Genomic DNA, 17,239 nt, shown 5'->3' with positions numbered 1-17,239 from the left:
GTCATGTATTCAATAGAGTGAAAGCGCAATGACAAATAGCTTCAGTGTAATAAGGATCAGGTAGGAAGAAGTTATGAAGCCGAACAGATCATACATTCATGTTGTGAAGACAAAAGATAAAGCAAGCATGCAATGGCTTCACAATGAATAACTGTAAGTGAAGGGAAGTGAAGATGAAACCAGTGACACGTTGAAGACAATGATTTGTTGGACCAGTTCCAGTTGCTGTGACAACTGTACGTCTGGTTGGAGCGGCTAGGTATTTAAACCAAAGGACACACAGTCCCGGACACCCAGTCAAGGACACTTAGTCCAAGACACCCAATCCTCACCGTTTTCTCCTTGAGCTAAGGTCACACAGACCTCGCTCAATCACTGAGGTAAGTCTTCAAGGTAGACTCCCAAACCTTCACAGACTTCGTTCACTGGCAATCCACAATTTATCTTGGATGCTCAGAACGCGACGCCTAACCGTCTGGAGGATGCACAGTCCTCAAGTGTAATAAGTCTTCAAATCACATAGACACGAAGACTTAAGTGATGCCCAATTTACTCTGGCTCTGGGTGGTTAGGGCTTTTCTCCTCACTAGGAATTTTTTTTCTCAAAGGCTTCGAGGTGGGTTGCTCTCAAACGACAAAAGCCGTGCACTGAAATCTGAGCAGCCAACCGTTTATGGTTGTGGGGGTGGACTATTTATAGCCACTTGGCAACCCGACCTGATCTGTCCGAAATGACCCTGGGTCACTGAGGAACTGACACGTGTACCAACGGTCGAATTTTGAACTCACACGGCAACTTTACTTGGGCTACAAGTAAAGCTGACTTGTCTGACTCTGGACAAGATTTTCTCTCAAAGTCTTCGCTCGAAGACATAGGATTTGAATTCGGCATCACTACAGTCATTCTGACTGGTTCTTTTGGACCCCACTTAACAGTACGGTGATTCCTATGACACTACATAAATGAAATAAAACTACGAAGGATCTAAGTCTTTGAGTTCCATAAGCTTCATAGGGAGTCTTCTCATGTCATTGTCTTCAATATGAATATCTTCATAAACCACCATTGTCTTCAATGTCTTCGTACATTTTTAGGGGTCATCTCTGGTAATAAAACCGAATCAATGAGGGACTTCTACCTGTGTTTGCCTGCAATTCTCACAAACATGTTAGTCCCTCAACTAGGTTTGTCGTCAATACTCCAAAACCAACTAGGGGTGGCACTAGATGCACTTACAATCTCCCCCTTTTTGGTGATTGATGACAAACTAGTTGAAGTTTTCAACGGGGAACATAATTTGTGAAATAGTAAAGGAATTTGTCTTCATAAGTTGCAAGGGCTCCCCCTGAAGATGTGCATATAAGTAATTTGCCTTTCGAATGCAAATGCACATGGCAGGTTGTACTTGTGGAGATCCACTTCAACTTATGATGACAATCCACTATGCATGTGAAAGTATATGAAGATAATGACATGCATAATGGAAGATGGACGTCTGCAGTACGAGATGAGTGCGGAATTTATCGTCGCACATGCGGAATTTATCTTCGCATAACGGAGTGACAAGCAGGTAGCAGACGGCCATCAAGGCTAAGTGTTACAACTCAAAGAAGCAAATGTAGCAAAAACGGGAGTTGTAAGCACGAAGCAAAATGTAGCAAAATATAGAGGCACCCGCCCAAAGTGACCCGCTTGAAGACTATAAACATCATGCTTCTCCCCCTTTTGTCAGTGATGACCAAAAAGGTTTGAAGACATAGAGTTTTCTACGCGTTCCCAGGCGCAGCAGGGTCAGTGGAGTTGTTTGGTGGCGGAGCAGATGAGCTTGGTGCAGATTCGACATGTGTTGAAGCAGGTGGAGATGATGTCGCGTCGTCGTCTTCTTCAATAATCCGGGCAGACACGGTGGCAGCAGAAGAAGAGAATTCTGACTCTTCAAGTGATGGTGTGCTTCGCATCACAGCTCTTCTTGGAGGCGTGGAGTCAAATTGGAATCTCTCTCTGAAGCCATCCTCTTGCAGTTCAGCTTCATTGCTCATCATGGTGAGGCCTTTCCAAGTGCGGCGACAGGTCTCGTGTGCGACAAACGCATTCTTGGTTGCCAGATTTCTTATGCGATTGACGTCTTGCATGATGCTTCTCATCTGCCGTTTGAGCCAGTCGTGATGCCTATCTTGCTTTTGGTGAAGAGCCACAAGAAGCTCTCTGTCGTTGAGTGCTCGAGCGCGCTTCTTGGGTCTCTTGGCAGCTGTGCTGTCAGTGGCTTCAGTTGATGCAGGGGCACGTGTGGTGCCAGCCATTGGATACACTCGGGAGAGAGCTTAAACACCTTCAATATTTTGAGTGAAGCTCTGGTGTTCTGCATTTTTAAGACTTAATGGTTGCTTGCCAGGCTCTGGATATATTGCTTCAGCAGATGTGTCCACATCTGGCAAAAATATCCTATGGTTGTGGGCTGAGGGTTGATAGGAGATTGCAGAGTGAAGCTTGATCAGCCTCATAACCCAAGGAGCATAGAACTTTAATCCAAATAGTTCTGAGGCAGACGCTGCAAAGTGACGGATGAAGAGATCCTGTGCATTGAAGCATTTCCATGTAGAATGCAGAAGATGAGAGTCTTCATTGCACCATCAATTGTCGCATATCGAGAGTGTCCCTTAACAGGCCATAGAGTCCGCCTTATGATATGATATATTGTTCTGGGCAAGTACTATAAGTCTTCAACGAAGAACCTAGTTGGATAGGGTGCATTAGGAGGCAGTGGCTTCATCATTGAGAGCATCTGACTCATATCTGGCTCAGGACGCTGAAATATGCTCTCAATTGCTTCAGCATGGAGTTGGCACCCTTCTTCAAAGAATTCGCTAGGAGTGGGAAGGCCGGTAAGCTCAATTAGGTCGAAAGCATTGGCTTAATGATGGATATTGCCTGTCATCCACTCCAGAATCCATGTCTTCGGATCTCTGTTATAGCCTTTGATATGCAAAGTGGCATAGAACTGGAGCAGAAGCTCTTCGTTCCAGTGCTCTTCATCAGTGATAAATGGCAGCAAACCTACTTGCTTGAAGCAATCCAGTGCTTCTTCCAGACCAGGCAGACCAGCAACAGCTTCAACCTCAAGGCGCTTGTGAGGAAAGATGCGGCCTTGGTTGTATAGGATGCATGAATAATAGCTGCGCTGTTGATGGCTCCAGAACCTATCTGATACAATCCGTTCCCTTGAATAAGGGTTCTTGGAGCGGTCGAAAAACGTGTTATCTGCCCTGAAGCCGTTGATGTTGAAGGAACCAGGAGCTGATGCAGGACCTGGGAACCTTGGCAGTCGTGGGATCGGCTTCTGGACCTGGGGTCTGTATGCAATATGATAGTTGAATTGTGGTCCTGCAGCAGACTCAGGCACAGAATGTTCAGGAGCAGTAGCTTCATTGTCTTCTGAAGCTATTGTTGGGTTGGGCTCCACATTTGCTTCGGCGTTGTTTGTGGCAGCCTCAACATTTGCAGACTCAGGCACGTTCTCCTAGAGAACTGCTTCTTGTTGGTGTGGGGGAGTTGGAGCTTGTGGTGTCTCTGCATGCTCTTCGGCTGATGCAGCCGGAATGTCGTCAGCAGCCTGAGCCCTTGTCCCTTTGCGAAGCCTGCGGAATTTGGGCGACGCTTGTGGAGTTGCAGTGGGCTGTGGCTCATCTTCCTCCTGTGGGCGATCTGCCCACGATGCATCTTGTGTGATTGGCGTCAATGGACGATCAATACTGATCAGTTCGCTTGTCTCAAGCTGAGGAAGGGATGCATCACCTTGCACATTGTCTTGGAGACCAATGTCTTCAGCAGCGTAGGGTTCGTCTGCTGGAATGTCTTCAGTGTTGGGTTCATGCACAGTCAACTGACGATCTGCGTCAGGATAGCGGACGGAGAGGGGTTCAACTGTCAAGGGCTCTGTGGGAGCAGCCCGAGATTTCTTGGTCTTGCACTTCTTGATGATGGGTTCAGAAGGAGAGGCTTCAGAATGTTTTCTTTTCTTAGCTTCAGCCTCTGCAGTCCGTGTCTTCTTGTGCTGTGAGGCGGTTGATCGACTCTTTGGCTTCGAGCCAGTCGTTGCAGCGGGGAAGACAATCGGAGCAGTTTCTGACGTTGGCGCTTCAGGTTCAGGCACATCAGCCTTCTTTTTCTTCTTCGCGGCCATCCTGGGGTCAATGCCAGGACGCCCAAATGCCTTGCGTTTCTCTGCCTCATTGTAGGCCTGCACGCAGCGATCAGCCAAAGTCTTCATGCGTTCTCGCGAGCCTTGAGCTTCGGCACGCGTCTTCAGGAAGTTCTCTTTCAGCTCGTGCAACATGATCTTGAAGTTTCTCACTTCTTGCACACTGAGCTTGGCCACGTGCTTCTTGAACTGATCCTTTTCATAATCAATTTTCTGCTTCAGTTCTACAATGCGCTGGGCTATTGCAAGTTCTGAAGCAATTGCGCCTTGAAAAGCAACGCTGAGGCCTACGGGCAGCTGCAGATCATTGAAGCTGATGTCCGGTGAGGCAAACCATTCATCGATGAAGTTGTGGATGATGGCGACATCAAACAGAGGCAGATTGTTGAAGATTTCAGCCTCCTCCTTGCTCTTGATGAGCTGCTCAAGAGCATCATCTCCAAGATCTTCATCGCTTGAGAGATCAATGGCTTCGCAGCGCAGAATGTCAGCAGCTGTGAGCTCTTTGCCTGTGTGTGGCTGAGGCTTCTTGACTTCTTGGGGCTTGGACACTCGTGATAAGCCTTCTGACTGCACACTGGCGTCAGGAGGTGCAGTTGCTAAAGGCTTCACTCTTGCGAACTTGGGAGAAGCGGCTGGCTTTGAAGCCTTTGGCTTCTTCTGCTTCGGCTTCGGCGCAGCAGGGGCGTCATCTGACTCAGTATCTGCTGGAGGGTCATTCACAGCAGTCCCTTGGACTAGGGTGCGAGTGATGAGGCCTGCAAGATTGGCATACGGCCCGATGATATTGGGATCAGCGTTGCGTGTGCCATATGCCCTTGGTGAGGAGGGACCAGGGTTGAAGTCAAGCCCAAATTTCTTCTTGTTTATCTTCGCTGACTGTTGTGCAAACTGAAAGTTGCGCTTGAAGAGATTATCATTGCGGCACCAGAGAAGTGATGACGGATGTGCCTCAGCTGGCTGTGGTCCTCTCACCATGCATGGATAGAAGCCTTGAGCAATGGCTTCGACTCTGGACCTGGGTACGAGATTTTTGTATAGTACGTCTCCCCACGGTCTCTTGATGGCGCACTTCTCTGCATATTCCTGAGTGATGAAGTGGTAGTGGAACCATTGCTCTGCCCAATATCTTCGAATCCATTGGATTCGTGTCTTGCCCTGACCATAGCTTTCTTCAGGATCAGTTTTGTACATCTCTGCCAATTCATCAGGCAGATCTTTGGACGTTTCACCACGTCGCTGTCTGCCTCCCTTCCTTGCTGCTGTTTCTGAAGCCATGAATAACTTGGAAGGCTTCAAGATGTTCAAAGGCTTCAAAGGCTTCCTTTTGCAAGAGCTGGCTTCAGGAGAGTTGATGTGATGCTGCAAGTACTCTGCAAATGAATGCAGACTATGAGAACCAAAGGATTCTCCCACGGACATGTACCTGTGACAGCATTAAGGTGCGAGGGAAGGGGAAGAGGTCATATGCATTCTCAGAAGATTTTGAAGATAAATCGGTTTAGAAGACATAGACCTCATTGTGCGAAGACATTCACTCACAGATAAGAAGTTGGTTCCAGATTTGTACGAACCCACAGATCAGTACAAGTGAGGAATCTAACTACCTTATGAAGCACAAGTGAATATACTAGGCATGTCATGAGATGTAGCGAGATAACTAACTGATGTGAAGAGAAACTTCTTATGGCAGAAAGTGACTGAACTGTGGGATCAAAAGAGGCTGTAAAAAGAGGTTTTATTTACCACACTTGGAACTGCTAGACGAAGTGAGAGTTGAGGTCAAGCAGTTTGATCCTTCGTGCCCTAACTTGGCGACGGAAGACACCTACGGCGACGGCGGAGAGAGCGATGTCCGCTGTCGACGTGAAAACAGCGTCGGAGAGGTTGCGGCAGTGAAGCGCTTCGTTGCCGGCGTCGTCGAGTGCTAGCGGTGGCGCTAGGGTTCGTGTGAGGGTGGAAGAAGGAGATAATGACCGCAGTGAATCGTGTATTTATAGGGATAGAGGCGGCACTGCGCTATTACGCAGGTACCCCTGGCGGTTCGCATTTGAGGCACGCGTGGCCAGTTAGAGGAAGATTGGGATTTGTTCCACGTCCCACGCATGCCTAAATTGTCAGGCGGTCGTTCCTGCTTCTCCGGATCTTATGTGGAGGAATGAGCATTAAAACTGGACTTTTATGGTTGTCACTATGTCTTCAGCTGACAAGGACACAGTGAAGACATTTGACAGTTTCAACAGAATGCATATGACTTGGAGAGATAGAGTTTGGGATAGGAAGCATAGAGAGGTTAGGGTCTGATCACATTCACTTAGTTCAAAAAGATTCAACCAAGAAGACATAGCTATAAGTGAATGCTGTAGAGGACAGAACATCAGTACATATATATCCATATAATCAACGCAGTGAAGATAATCATGAAGACATACTGAGAATGAAGCCAAACCAATTGTGAAGACATTGAGAGGTAACGCCATGAGAGAGAAACACTTCAAAATGGAATGTTTGGTGGTGGCGTTACCCACCGTATAGGAAGTATTAGACCCAGACACGGCGCACAATTATCGTGGCGCTCCGAAGTCAATTTCCACATTAATGTATTCACACTTAGAATGTATGTCTTCATTGTTTGAAGATATACGCTACTTCGTGTGTTGCACATCTAAGTCATCAATATGCTTAAGTGTTAGGATGTGTGCCTGATCACAGGACATTTGAGGATTCCAAGATGTTTAGCTCACACCGTAACTTGCAAAATCTCTTCTCATCCAAGGGCTTGGTGAAGATATCTGCCAATTGCTCTTCAGTGTTGACGTGTATGATATCAATGTCTTCCTTCACAGCATGATCTCTGAGAAAGTGATGACGAATTTCAATGTGCTTTGTCTTCGAGTGCTGAACTGGGTTGTTGGCAATCTTGATGGCGCTTTCGTTGTCGTAGTAAAGTGGCACTTGCTTCAGATGAATGCCATAATCTTTGAGTGTTTGCTTCATCCACAGAAGCTGAGTGCAACAAGATCCAGTAGCAATGTATTCAGATTCAGCAGTGGAGAGTGATACACAGTTCTGCTTCTTTGAAGACCAACATACAAGTGATCGTCCCAGAAAGTGACATGTGCCTGATGTAGACTTGCGATCAACTTTGTCACCAGCATAATCAGCATCCGAAAATCCAACCAAATCAAACTCTGAGCCCTTTGGATACCATAATCCTAGAGTTGGGGTGTGAGCCAAATATCGAAGAATTCGCTTCACAGCTAAGTGATGCGACTCCTTTGGTGTCGCTTGAAATCGAGCACACATGCAAACACTAAGCATGATATCTGGCCTAGATGCACATAAATAAAGCAAAGACCCAATCATGGAGCGGTATACCTTTTGATCGAACTCTTTACCATTGTCGTCGGGACCTAGATGATGCTTGGCTGGCATTGGTGTTGTGAAGCCTTTGCAGTCTTGCATACCGAACTTCTTCAGGCACTCTTTAAGATATTTCTCTTGAGATATGAAGATGCCGTTGCATTGTTGCCGTATTTGAAGACTGAGGAAGAACTTCAGCTCCCCCATCATGGACATCTGATATTGCTCTTGCATCATATATCCAAACTCTTCACTATACTTCTGATTGGTGCAGCCGAAGATAATGTCATCCACATATATTTGGCACACAAACAGTTCACCATCATATGTCTTCGTGAAAAGAGTGGGATCCAGGGAACCAGGTATGAAGCCTTTGCTTTTCAGAAAGTACTTGAGTGTATCATACCAGGCCCTAGGGGCTTGTTTGAGGCCATACAGTGCCTTGTTGAGCTTGTATACCATATCAGGATGTTTTGGATTTTCAAAGCCAGGTGGTTGTGCAACATACACTTCTTCTTCAATCTTGCCATTGAGAAAGGCACTTTTCACATCCATCTGATAGAGAAGTATGTTATGATGATTTGCATAGGCTAGCAGTATGCGTATGGCTTCAAGCCTAGCCACAGGAGCAAATGTTTCATCGAAGTCAATGCCCTCCACTTGAGTATATCCTTGAGCAACGAGATGAGCTTTGTTCCTGACAACTTGACCATGCTCATCTTGCTTGTTGCGGTATATCCATTTGGTGCCTATTATGTTGTGCTTCCGTGGATCAGGACGCTTAACCAGTTCCCATACATTATTCAGCTCAAACTGTTGAAGCTCTTCTTGCATAGCTTGAATCCATTCAGATTCCATGAAGGCTTCTTCAGCTTTCTTGGGTTCTGATATTGAGACGAATGCGAAATGCCCACAGAAGTTTGTTAGCTGAGTTGCCCTTGAACGAGTGAGTGGACCAGGTGCATTGATGCTGTCAAGTATTTTGTCAATTTGTACTTCATTTGCAACACGAGGGTGTGTGGGGCGAAGACTTTGCTCTTGCTGATCTATGTGGTCATTTGAAGGTATATCTTCAGACTGAGCATTGTCTTCATGTGGATCAGGTGCTGAGATGATAAGTTCTTCTTCAGGATGAGCTTCAGAAGGTACAATTTCTCCAGTTCCCATAAGCTTGATTGATTCATTTGCTGGAACTTCATCTAGCACATTTGGCAATTGCTCTCTTTGTGATCCATTGGTTTCATCAAATCGCACATCCACTGTTTCAACCACTTTGTAGTGGAAGAGATTGAAGACTCTGTAGGAGTGCGAATCCTTTCCATATCCAAGCATGAAGCCTTCATGTGCTTTTGGTGCAAACTTTTAGGTGTGGTGTGGGTCCTTGATCCAGCATTTTGCGCCAAATACTCTGAAGTAACTGACATTTGGCTTCTTGCCAGTTAGGAGTTCATAAGATGTCTTGTTCAGAAGCTTGTGAAGATAAACACGATTGATTGTATGGCATGCAGTATCAATGCCTTCAGTCCAGAATTTTCTTGGAGTCTTGTATTCATCTAGCATTGTTCTGGCCATCTCAATGAGTGTTCTGTTCTTGCGTTCGACGACGCCATTCTGCTGTGGCGTGTATGGAGCTGAGAATTCATGTGTGATGCCCAAGGTATCCAGATATGTATCAAGGCCAGTGTTCTTGAATTCAGTGCCATTGTCACTTCGGATGTGCTTTATCTTGGCGCCAAAATTGTTCATAGCTCGATTTGCGAAGCGTCTGAAGACATCCTGCACTTCAGTCTTGTAAAGGATTATGTGCACCCAAGTATATCTAGAATAATCATCAACAATTACGAAGCCATAGAGGCATGCAGAAGTAGTAAAAGTTGAGTAGTGAGTGGGACCGAAAAGATCCATGTGAAGCAGTTCGAAGGGTTGAGTAGTGGTCATGATTGTCTTCGAAGGATGTTTTGCCCTTGTCATGTTCCCTGCTTCACAGGCACCGCATAAGTGATCTTTCTTGAACTTGACGCCCTCGATGCCTATGACGTGCTTTTTCTTCGCAAGGGTGTGGAGGTTCCTCATGCCAGCATGCCCAAGAGTTCGATGCCAAAGCCAGCATTCTGAAGCTTTTGCAAGAAGACATACTGCAAGTTGTGGTCCTGCTGAGAAATCTACCACATACAAATCACCTTTCCTATACCCTTCAAACACTAGAGATTTGTCAGATTCCATTAGCACCAGGCAGCGATATTTGCCAAACATTACAATCATATTCAAATCGCAAAGCATTGAGACAGACATTAAGTTGAAGCCAAGGGATTCAACAAGCATGACTTTATCCATGTGTTGATCCTTTGAGATTGCAACTCTACCTAGACCCAATACCTTACTTTTACCAGTGTCAGTGAATGTAATGTGGCTCTTGTCGGATGGACGTAAAGTTGAGTCCATAAGAAGGCTTCTTCTGCCAGTCATGTGATTTGTACACCCACTGTCAATAATCCATTCTGAAGACTTTGAAGTCTCTGGTGTCGTACCCTACAGTGCAGTTAGGGGGATAGGCTTCACGAAGAGTGTTGTGAAGCATAAACATTTGAAGAACCAGTGGGTTATGAAAACTTAAATCCAGATTAGGACTAATGGGGAGAGTAGCATGCGATTCAGGAATGAAGTACATAATGATGCCATTTGGGCAGTTTATCTTGCGCCCCACAAGATTTTTATGGTCCCCAGGAATAGCATCAGAAGATTTTGTTTTTGTGCTGGAGACCTTTCCCTGCAAAAGAGAGTTAAGCTTTCTTAACCACCCACATCTTCAAGGGTGGCTTAGAAGCTATGAGTCTAAGTGCAGCATCTGAGAATTTTGGCTTTGAAGCCTTAGCAAACAGTCTAGCAGGGGGACAATAATACTCATAGGCATAAGCAGGATAATTTGTGGTCATATGAACATGACGGTTCGATGAACCGCTCTCATATTCATATGCCTGAGTGTGGTTTCCCTGCAAAACATTTGCGTTAGTGTGACTCAGGTGAGTCCTCTGTCTATATGAAGCCTTTGGACCGAGGTTTGTCTTCTTCAAGTGAGGTGTCATGAAGACATTCACAGGAAGATTTTCCAGACATGTTTTCGGAACCCAGATCTTCTTCATAGGCGGTCCATTCCTGCAGTTAGTACCAATGTACCTGGCAAACACTTCACCATTCTGATTCTTAAACAGTTTATAGTTTGCATCAAAGGATTTATCAATGATAATTGGGTTAGAACAAGTGAAGCCAGATAAATTGGATGGATCTGCTGAAAGTTCCTTTGCAGCAACCCATGTAGTTTTGGGGTACTGCTCAGGTTTCCAGTAAGAGCCATCTGCATTGATTTTCCTCACGAACCCAACACCCTCTTTCCTAGGGTTTCGGTTCAGAATCTACTTCTTAAGGACATCACATAATGTTTGATGCCCTTTCAGACTTTTGTACATCCCTGTTTCAAGCAATGTCTTCAACCTAGCATTCTCATCAGCAATAGCAGTGGTATCCTCAGCAGAGGGGTTAGTTGCCACATCAACAGTTGAAGATATTGGAACAGTAGTAGCAGTGGAACATTCAGCAACAGAATTAGCATTATTACGCTCAATGCATTTAAGACATGGTGGTTCAAATCCTTCCTGAGCGGGACTGATCTGTTCGGCGCGAAGTGACTCGTTTTCCTTTTGAAGATCTTCATGAGCCACCCTCAATTTCTCAAGTTCTTGCTTCCTTTGAAGATAGTCATAGGAAAGCTTTTCATGAGTTGTTGAGAGAGTATCATGACGATCTTCAAGTTCCTGATACTTAACGTGAAGGTTTTTTATGTCTTCAATTAAGGATTCAGATCGAGTCATTTCATCACCCAACAGATCATCGCTTCTGTCTAATAGTTTTTGAATATGTTCCATAGCTTTCTGTTGTTCAGTTGCAATTTTAGCAAGTGTTTTGTAGCTAGGTTTTGAATCACATTCAGAGTCATCGTCATTGGTTGTTTCATAGCGAGTGGTGCGTGTGTTTACCTTGGCACCGCGTGCCATGAAGCAGTAGGTAGGAGTGGAGTCGTTCTTGTCATTTGCGTCGGTGTCGGTGATGCAGTTATTGTCTTCAGTGTTGAAGATGGACTTGGCGACGTATGCTGTAGCCAGACTCGCAATGCCAGAATCAGACTCCTCCTCAGACTCCACCTCTGCCTCCTCAGATGCGGACTCCTCTTCTGAATCCATCTCCTTTCCAACAAACGCACGTGCCTTGCCAGATGAGCTCTTCTTGTGTGATGAAGACTTTGATGAAGACTTGGAAGAAGACTTTGAGTGTTTCTTCTTCTTCTTGTCATCAGAATCATATTCCTTGCTCTTCTTCTTCCTTCTGTTCTCATTGTCCCACTGTGGACACTCAGAGATGAAGTGCCCAGTTTTCTTGCACTTGTGACATGTTTTCTTCTTGTAGTCATGAGCAGAAGCTTCATCATTCCTTGAGCTTGATCGTGAAGATTTTCTGAAGCCTTTCTTCTTGGTGAATTTTTGAAACTTCTTCACTAGCATTGCAAGTTCTCTTCCAATGTCTTCAGGATCATCAGAACTGCAGTCAGATTCTTCTTCAGATGAGGAGACAGCTTTTGCCTTCAAGGCACGAGTTCGCCCATAGTTTGGACTGTAGATATCTCTTTTCTCAGAAAGCTGAAACTCATGTGTGTTGAGCCTCTCAAGTATGTTAGACAGATCAAGTGTCTTGAAATCAGGACGTTCTTGAATCATCAGGGCCAGAATGTCAAACGAACTATCAAGTGATCTCAGCAGCGTCTTGACGATTTCATGTTTGGTGATCTCAGTGGCGCCGAGGGCTTGAAGCTCATTTGTGATGTCAGTGAGCCGGTCAAATGTGTGCTGGACATTCTCATTGTCATTTCGCTTGAAGCAGTTGAAGAGGTTGCGAAGAACACTGATTCTTTGATCTCTCTGGGTTGATATGCCTTCATTAACTTTGGAGAGCCAGTCCCAGACCAGTTTGGATGTCTTCAAGGCACTCACACGGCCATACTGTCCTTTGGTCAGATGACCACAGATGATATTCTTGGCAGTAGAGTCCAGTTGAACGAACTTCTTGACATCAGCAGCAGTGACACCTTCTCCAGCCTTGGGAACACCGTTTTCGACGACATACCATAGGTCGACGTCAATGGCTTCAAGATGCATGCGCATCTTATTCTTCCAGTAGGGATATTCAGTTCCATCGAAGACGGGGCAAGCAGCGGAGACTTTGATTATCCCTGCAGTCGACATAGCTAAAACTTCAGGTGGTTAAACCGAATCACACAGAACAAGGGAGCACCTAGCTCTGATACCAATTGAAAGTGCGTTATATCGACTAGAGGGGGGGTGAATAGGCGATTTTTATGAAAGTCTTCAAAACGTGAGAGTTATGAAGACAAACAGTGAAGATTATGCCTATTACTATGCAGCGGAAGTTAGATTACACTAGGCCAGCCATGGTCATGTATTCAATAGAGTGAAAGCGCAATGACAAACAGCTTCAGTGTAATAAGGATCAGGTAGGAAGAAGTTATGAAGCCGAACAGATCATACATTCATGTTGTGAAGACAAAAGATAAAGCAAGCATGCAATGGCTTCACAATGAATAACTGTAAGTGAAGGGAAGTGAAGATGAAACCAGTGACACGTTGAAGACAATGATTTGTTGGACTAGTTCCAGTTGCTGTGACAACTGTACGTCTGGTTGGAGCGGCTAGGTATTTAAACCAAAGGACACACAGTCCCGGACACCCAGTCAAGGACACTTAGTCCAAGACACCCAGTCCTCACCGTTTTCTCCTTGAGCTAAGGTCACACAGACCTCACTCAATCACTCAGGTAAGTCTTCAAGGTAGACTCCCAAACCTTCACAGACTTCGTTCACTGGCAATCCACAATTTCTCTTGGATGCTCAGAACGCGACGCCTAACCGTCTGGAGGATGCACAGTCCTCAAGTGTAATAAGTCTTCAAATCACACAGACACGAAGACTTAAGTGATGCCCAATTTACTCTAGCTCTGGGTGGTTAGGGCTTTTCTCCTCACTAGGAATTTTTTTTCTCAAAGGCTTCGAGGTGGGTTGCTCTCAAACGACAAAAGCCGTGCACTGAAATCTGAGCAGCCAACCATTTATGGTTGTGGGGGTGGACTATTTATAGCCACTTGGCAACCTGACCTGATCTGTCCGAAATGACCCTGGGTCACTAAGGAACTGACACGTGTACCAACGGTCGAATTTTGAACTCACACGGCAACTTTACTTGGGCTACAAGTAAAGCTGACTTGTCTGACTCTGGACAAGATTTTCTCTCAAAGTCTTCGCTCGAAGACATAGGATTTGAATTGGGCATCACTACAGTCATTCTGACTGGTTCTTTTGGACCCCACTTAACAGTACGGTGATTCCTATGACACTACATAAATGAAATAAAACTATGAAGGATCTAAGTCTTCGAGTTCCATAAGCTTCATAGGGAGTCTTCTCATGTCATTGTCTTCAATATGAATATCTTCATAAACCACCATTGTCTTCAATGTCTTCGTACATTTTTAGGGGTCATCTCTGGTAATAAAACCGAATCAATGAGGGACTTCTACCTGTGTTTGCCTGCAATTCTCACAAACACGTTAGTCCCTCAACTAGGTTTGTCTTCAATACTCCAAAACCAACTAGGGGTGGCACTAGATGCACTTACAGACAGCCACACCTACACACTCACTTTCCCCACTTCATTCCCCCACCTCCTTCTCTAAGCTTGTCGGCTGCCTCCTCCTCCTCACCTCATTTGCACCATAGATTCATCAAAATTAATTGTTGAAATTACCTTTTTGATAGGTAAGAAAGGGCAAAGCTATCTTCATGTTGTAGATCTACTTTTTTTCTCCCTAGCTCGCTCCAACAACGTGCACATGCACTTTTTGTGGCCTAGCTAGATCTATGTATGTTTGTCGTGTTTCATATGTTTGTGGTGTTGCATATATGTTTGTGTTTGCAGGTTCCGGTATTTGAAATGCGGTAGTTGCCAATATTTTGCCGGAATGTTGATTCATTTCCGTTTCGGCGAGAATTTTGGCACTATGCATTCTTTTTGGTCCTATTTTTAGGGAAAGTCATGCCAAATTTTTTCTTGGTTCTAAAATATCGTTTTGCTCTACCCCGCAGGCGACCATGGTCCGCACGATGACCGAAGGCATCGTGAATAGGTTTTTGAGCTCCGCGAAGGCCGAGATGCTTCAAAAGAATGAGACAAAGATAAGATGTCTGTGTCGAAGATGCAAGCTGAAGAGCCTTATTGCGGACCCGGATTCCGGGCAGGTGCGGGACCACCTGCTCTTGCGTGGTTTCATGGATGGCTATCGGTGGCAAGGTGATGAAGATGACTATGAAGTCGTCCATGGGGGCCAGGCAAGAAATGAGGAAGGGCAGCAAGACAACCACCGCGGCTCGGGCGGGCGAGAAGACGAAGAATCTCCAGGACATGATCACGACGGTGATGCTGTACATAGTCATCATGTAGAAGATGCCGGACATGATGATGATGAGGAAGATGCCGGAGCAGACGAAGGGCATGATCATGAAGATCAAGATGCCGGAGGAGCAGACGACGATGGACCATCGATGGGCTGGGTGCAGGACCCTCATATTCAAGAGCTGCTTCTCAAGCAGACGGATAATGCAAGAGCTGCCGCCCGAGAGAAAGCCAAGCTGGATCAACTTGAGATAGACACGGTTACTCCATTGTATGAAGGATGCAGACCCGAGGATACCCACCTGAAAGTAACGCTCATGGCTTTGGAGATGAAGGTAAAACACAAAATGACCGACGCATGCTTCGACGAGAACATGTCATTCTGGCACGAACGTCTTCCCAAGGGGAACAAGTGCCCGACCAGTTTCGAGGAGGCGAAGAAAGTCGTGTGTCCTCTGGATTTACCGCACGTGAAATACCATGTGTGCATGAACAATTGCATCATTTATCGGGGCGAGCACGCGGAGTCTACCATATGTCCGGTGTGCGGCGTCACTCGATACAAGAAGAGGAAGAAAGCTCCTCGAAAAGTGATGTGGTACTTTCCGATCACTCCTCGTTTGCAGCGGTATTTCGTGAACCCTAAGGTAGCAAAGCTCCTACGTTGGCACGCAGATATGGAGGAGAAGAAGCGAGAAGATGACGCAAATGATCCGGAGATAAATAAAAAAGACAAGATGCTGAGTCACCCTAAGGATGGGAGCCAGTGGCAAGCGTTGAACTTAGAATACCTAGAATTTGGGAAGGATCCAAGGAACGTCGTGCTGGGTGCGAGCATTGATGGAGTCAATCCGTTTGGCAGACAGAGAAGCACACATAGCACCTAGCCTGTGTTTGTGTGGATGTACAACCTTCCCCCCTGGTTGTGCATGAAGAGGAAGTACATTCACATGAGTATGCTAATTGAAGGGCCGAAACAACCAGGGAACAACATCAATCTGTAGTTGGGGCTGCTGAAAGAGGAGCTAGACACGCTGTGGAAAACACCAGCCAATACGTGGGACGCCGTAGAGAAAGAATATTTCCCTATGAGAGCCACACTGCTCACGATGGTGCACGACTATCTCGGTTATGGATATCTCGCGGGGCAGGTGGTCCACGGATTTTCTGGATGCGTCAGGTGCATGGATGACACAACGTATCACCAGCTAGATAGAGATCCCGGGTCTTCGAAAACCGTGTTCATGGGACATCGAAGGTGGCTTCGCGACGATGATCCGTGGAGGAAACGCAAGGATCTGTTCGATGGTGAAACCGAACTCCGAAGACGCCCGCGTATGAGGAACGGCGAGGAAATAGACGGGCTGTTGAAAAATTGGAAAGATTGCCCACTGCCGGGAAAGTAGCAAAAGGCGCCAGAGCCGGGAAAGTAGCAAAAGGCGCTAGAGCCGCTGCTGAAGGTATGGAAAACGAGGTCTGTTTTTTGGGACGTGTCGTACTAGAAGATCCACCGTGTGCCTCACAGCCTTGATGCCATGCATATGACGAAGAACGTGTGCGAGAGTCTGCTTGGTACCCTGCTCAACATGCCAGAGAGGACCAAAGATGGGCCGAAAGCAAGGGCAGACTTGAAATCAATGGGCATCAGGCAGGAGCTTCACGCTAATGATGATGATGATGATGAGGCGAAGCAGGACACAGAATGTCATCGCAAAGGCAAAAAGGCCAAGAAGACCGGAAATGACTACCCTCCCGCGTGCTTCACTCTAAGTCAGGAGGAGATCGAGCAGTTTTTCCCCTGCCTCGTAGGAGTAAAACTTCCTTACGGTTACGCGGGGAAGATAAGCAGATACCTAGACCCAGCGAAGCAGAAGTTCAGCGGGATGAAGTCTCGCGACTGTCACGTGCTGATGACACAGATACTTCCAGTTGCAATCCGTGGGATCATGGACGCGCACGTCCGTGAAACGCTATTTGGCCTATGCAACTTTTTCGACGTCATCTCTCGGAAGTCGGTTGGCATGAGGCAACTCAGAAGGCTACATGAAGAGATCGTGGTGATACTATGCGAGCTTGAGATGTACTTCCCGCCCGCATTCTTCGACATTATGGTGCATCTGCTGGTCCATATCGTGGAGGATATCATCCAACTCGGGCCGACGTTCC

Source organism: Triticum urartu, chromosome 3A (genome assembly GCF_056163025.1).
Source record: "Triticum urartu cultivar PI428250 chromosome 3A, HENAU_Tu73, whole genome shotgun sequence".
Taxonomy (NCBI): Eukaryota; Viridiplantae; Streptophyta; class Magnoliopsida; order Poales; family Poaceae; genus Triticum; species Triticum urartu.
The sequence above is the reverse complement of the archived record's forward strand: the minus strand, read 5'-3'. Positions refer to the sequence as shown.